The 5,471-nt window shown below is 49.6% G+C and overlaps 1 pseudogene; it reads right to left on the bottom strand.

Moving 5' to 3' along the window:
- Positions 1-2,576: 2,576 nt before the first annotated feature.
- LOC144177918 (uncharacterized) lies at positions 2,577-4,060 on the bottom strand (annotated as a pseudogene).
- Positions 4,061-5,471: the final 1,411 nt, after the last annotated feature.

Here is a 5,471-nt window from a genome sequence, read left to right as displayed (position 1 = left end):
CTGCTGGATGACCAGGACACTTACGTCCGACTCACTGGGGACCCGACCTTGAAAGTACAGAGGGACTTACAGACACTCATGGCGGATGTGTTTCGCTTCGTTCCTCCCGAGCGCAAGTCTCTGTATTATTCGCTTCTGTGCCATAATGGCGCCGCACCTGCACTGTACGGCTTACCGAAGGTTCACAAGCCTAATGTCCCCCTGCGTCCAATCGTTGACTACACCCGGTCCCCTCTCTACAATTTGTCCGGATACCTGCACAAAATTCTGTCTCCACTCGTCGGGAAGGGCTCCACGCATGTGAGCAACTCCTGCGATTTCATTGAAAAAGTTCGTGACGTGGCAATAGACGACGACGAAGTGATGGTCTCTTTCGACGTGGTGTCGCTATTCACCTCGATTCCGACTGACATGGCTGTGGAAGCATGCACTACCGCGCTAGAATCCGACCGAACCTTGCCAGACAGGTCGCCGATTGACGTTCCAGACCTCAAGAGGCTCCTCTGCCTTTGCCTTGCGAATACATACTTCTGCTTCGACAAGGTCTTCTACAGGCAAGTCCACGGTACCGCTATGGGTGCCTCTGTCTCTGTTACTGCTGCCAATCTTACGATGGAATGGCTGGAAAATCGCGCACTCGCTTCCTTCAGTCCACGTCCAAGAATTTTTCTGCGCTACGTGGACGACTGTTTCTGTGTGGTTCGACGCAGCGCCTTGGCTTCGTTCACTGCGCATTTGAACAGTCAAGAAAAGGCCATCCAATTCACAGTAGAGACTGAGGTCGACCATAGACTCCCATTTTTGGACGTGCTTGTCAGCCGATGCGATGGTACGCTCTCGTTTAATGTGTACAGAAAGGATACGCACACTGGCCGATACCTAAACTTTCGGTCCGTTCACCCTGACGCTCACAAAAGGTCTGTTGCTGCCTCGCTCTTCAGCCGTTCGAAACGCCTTTGTACGAAAGCAGAAGACCGTTTCACCGACCTCGACAGGGTACGAAACGATCTCTCGGCAAGCGGCTATCCCCGGGCGTTCTTGAATGGGGTGGAACGCCGCCTGTCCAATCCTGCCGTTCCGGTTGATCCCCGACCAAGAAAGCGTGCTGCCATTCCCTACATCCCTGGTGTAAGCGAAGCCCTGTCCCGCGTGCTGCGTAGTTATGACGTTGAGGTGGCACACGTGCCTGCGTGTAAGCTGCGGAACGCACTCGTGGGCGGTAAGGATAGGCTTCCAAGAGAATCGTTTCCTGGCGTAGTCTACAAGATGATTTCATGCGCAGATTGCGATTTCGCTTACATAGGTGAATCGGGTAACTTCAAGCAAAGATTACGGCAGCACCAGAACGATGTAAAAAACAAGCGTGTGGCGTCGAATGCTCTTGCCGAGCACGTGGGTGCAACGGGCCATGGGATTGATTGGGATAATTCCACAATCATCGGCCAAGAAAGGAACTTCAGATCGCGGCTCTATCTCGAGTCTCTGGAAATACAGACGACACGTCATACACTTAATCGAAATGAAGGAACCCTCCCCCCGTCGTACACGCGCTGCCTACGTCACGTGCTCAAGAGAACATAAGCGTGCATGAACTTTTATTCGCCTCATTGTGAACAAGGCTTCAGTAACGAAGCCGAAACGTCTTGTTGTTGTTTTAAAGTTTTTAAGTTTCTTTTGGTCGGTGTCTCCGTTTTTTACTCCAACATGTTTCCCGACCAGACGGGTTTCCGTCATACCCTCGACTTCAATATCACACTCCATTCTTAAAACCCGGAAAGGTCCATTGGAACTGGTGGAGGTAGCGATATCCCCATACTTCACGTGCGACGCAACAAAACATGGTATGCTTCTTTGTTGTTTTTTATGGGAATGCAATTGACTCCCTCCCTTTTTTTTCAGGAACGAAAATGGAACCTGTGGCAAGGAAGCATTCGAGGAGAAGGTCTTCACAGCAGTTGTGGAGGTACTTATCGCTGTGCTTGAGGACGGTTCCAAGTTTGCTAACTGCCTTGTATTTTGTTGAAATATTTGCAGGCCGGTCTCGTTGTTCAGAAATCGCAACCATGGCTGTGTGGGAATCCCGACGGCCTGCTGCAATACCAAGGCAGCCCTTGCCTTCTTGAGATAAAGTGCCCTCACCGTAGAAAGGACAGCATGTTGATTGATGCAACGGAGAAGGTTTCCTTTCTGAAGTACGTACAGTACGTAGATGGTCGGCTCACGTTGCTCGAGAGCCATAGGTACTATACGCAAGTACAGTTACTGATGTAGGTCTGCAACATGAGCATGTGCTTCTTTTTTGTGTATTAGAACCTCCAGAGCATTACTCTTTTTTTGAGAGAGATAAAGTTTTTATTAGCACAGCAGTGCGAGCTCGAAGACTTCTACTTTGCGTGGCTTTTGCCAGCTCTTGCCCTGCGGCACATATAAATACTTTGTGCATTGTGTATAATAAAAGTGTGTGAAATTCTCTGTATTTTTGTATGCTTAGAAGGAAGAAACACGCACCTCAAGTTTCCACCCGCATTTATTGTCACAATAAAATAAAGCATGCATCAGGACTGCAGTACCTGACCCTAGTGAACAGCAGGAGCAGCATTGCACGTTGCTTGCTTGTCATTCTCATTTGGTTTCAGGATAGGAGGCTGCAGGTTGGCTAAAACGCAACACATGTGAAAGAAATCACTCATTGCTGGAAGCAGCTCTGTGGGCACTTGGGGATTCAGGATGTTGTGCAGTTTGATTCGTTGGATCATTCGTTCTACATGGATCCTTACTTGAGCAATATGGTATGTTTCTTGCACTTCATTTTCGGTAAACTGCCCCTGCTCGTGCAGCAAAGGTAGCATCACAAGCACAGCCTCTGCCTCATCAAGGCCTGCCTGAATGCCTGGAAAGCCCTTGTCGGCCAATATCGTGTTCCCTGGTTCGACTGAATCCAAGAATCCCGAGTTCACTGTAATGAGTGCATCCAAATACCTTCCACCGTATGCTTTAGAATTAAAGGATATTGTGCCGCAGGGTGTTATAGCCAAAAGAAATTTCACAGTGTAAGTTCCCTTTTAGTGTGAATAAAGGGCCCTTTTCAGATTCACGGTGCTCGGCTGCTCTGTACGCACCTCTGTACTGTCAATTATCATTGAGCAGCGTGGGTAGTGCAACTTAAAACTGTCTGGTATCCGGGCTTTGATGACACTTGCGGGGGGGGGGGGTAGATCCACTTCTGTGCTGCAGTGCTGAGTGACCGTAGGATGCTGTTGAAGTGGCGTGAAGCAGTCGTCCTGCTCACTGAGAATAGCACGTCCAGCGACGTATAGCTGATGCCCAGTTTGAGCTTCATGAGAAACAGAAGCAGCTGGTCACAGAGGGGAGGGTCAACGACCGTTCGGCGCGAGCAGTCAGAAGGCACAGCAGAAGGGCGAACACATCCATCGTAACACCACATAGACCCTTCACTGCCGAAGCACAAGACTTCGTGCTGTCGTAGCCAGTGAAGCAGCTGGTCCGCTAATCGGACCCACTGTGCCGGGACACCACACAAGGGCTACGCTGGACTTCTACTTCACAAACAGCTTTGTGAGAAACCTGCGAACAGGCATCACTCCCATTGGATGTGGACAAAAATATCGAAAAAGTCTTCTCAAGTGGAAAATTGTCTTCGGTTTTGCAGCCCTTGAAAAAAAAAAGGATTACAACAGATGATTACTGGTGAGGAAAAAAACAGCAGTGAGTGCAGGATGTATCCTGGCCAGCCATGCAGCCTTAAATTTTTCCCAATTGAGGCACCCAGAAAAAAGCAGTGGAGGGCTCAGCTTTTTGTCTGCCAGCACTCACTTTATGTGACACAGCTTTGTATAGCCATCAATTTGATCATTACACCACTTTTTTCCATGCTGTGTCGGCTGCTGCATGTTTACGATATTACTTCTCATCAACACATTACCTGGTCATGCTTTTGGCGCGACGCTTCTGCCACGGCGCACAGCAGCTCCAAGTTGTGCATGTCCGGAACAGAGTGAATCACTGCAATCCTCAGGGCATTCCGAATCCATAGCTGCATCGCTGTCAGCATTCGCTTCGCTTTCTCCGAGGTTGGGAGCCGCCGAGTTCCTTTTGTGAAACCTTGGGAACCAAATAGCATCATCACAGCGAGTTAGCTATTGTTATGCACGACGAGGGTCCGTAAAGGCGAGCGCCACACGTTTGTTTGCTGTGCTTACTTTTTATACCTTGCCACGCTTACTTTCGAGTTGACTGGGCGCGCTTTGTAGGCTGGTGGAAATATCGTGGGGGAGTACCCGGGATGGGAGGTGAGCGAACTTTTCTTGCCGCCAACGAAGTGCTTCGAGCATATTCTTGAAGCTGCATTGGGGGTCCATTCCGAGCCGTCACAATCGCTGTAAAGAAAACCCGGTAGTTTTTAACTAATGCGGGCATTACTCGCACCACTGAGGCCCCGTTCCCACTTGCGAGCGAAAGCGCCGGGAATTCGGTCGCTTCGTCGCGCGGCGATCGTTTATGTGGTTTGGTCTGGTCGAATTTTAGTCGCTGCGACAGAACTCGTGTCGCTTCGTCGCAAGTGTCATGCGACTTGGGCAAGTACGAGCGACTCACGACTTTCGGGCACGATAAACACCTATAACAATATGCATTTGCCCCCCGACACGCAATCGCGTGACGCACGATGCTATTCACTTCGGAACTGGTCGTGATAATAACAAAAAAAGCGTTCTCCTTACTTCACTCTTCGTACTGCCGCAATTCATTTGCTCCGCGGTCGTGCTCCCACTTTCGGCCGGGAAACCTGAAGAGGTTGACGCCATGCTGTCCTTCTCGGCTGAGGCAGTCTTTCACGCACCAATATCGGCGGCTATTGCTACGTTTCACGGGATGTCGCAATGGCGAGTTCCCATTTTCCTTGCCCTGGGGCATGCTGCTGCCAGTAATGGGCCAAACCGACCCCAAACGCCGACTTAATAACCGCTCTGAAACAATAGAAAAGCACTGCCCGCACGGACGACTGGCTTCGTGGACGACCCAGTGTTTGCGCGGCGCGCCGTCAGGTGTCGCGACCTCCGCCGAAAACTTGACTGCACGGAGCCTAGACGAACGATCCTATGCGACCAAACGGTCTATTACGAACCGGCCTACGACGAAACGCCGTGTGACAAACGTGCCGTATCCCGTACGAAAGCATACGCACGGACTAAGGCAAAACATTCTGACAGATTTCATTTTTGTAACAGTGTGACTGGAGGCAGTTGGTCCAATGAAGTTTTGAACGCCAAAGAATAGAAAGAACCAACTTACAAAAGTTTCTTAACCAAACAAAAAAAGTGCATCTTATACATATTGTAAAATTGACAAAGACTGATATACAAAATCCGGGAGGATAACATTGGAAACATGATTAGAAATAGCGAAATTATAATTGCGCGTGTTTTTTGAAACAGTGTCTTCTGCGATTGTTT

The sequence above is a fragment of the Haemaphysalis longicornis genome, unplaced genomic scaffold (genome assembly GCF_048455015.1).
Source record: "Haemaphysalis longicornis isolate Haplotype H1 unplaced genomic scaffold, Haemaphysalis longicornis Haplotype H1 scaffold_1, whole genome shotgun sequence".
Taxonomy (NCBI): Eukaryota; Metazoa; Arthropoda; class Arachnida; order Ixodida; family Ixodidae; genus Haemaphysalis; species Haemaphysalis longicornis.
This window is presented reverse-complemented; position numbering and strand designations above follow the sequence as displayed.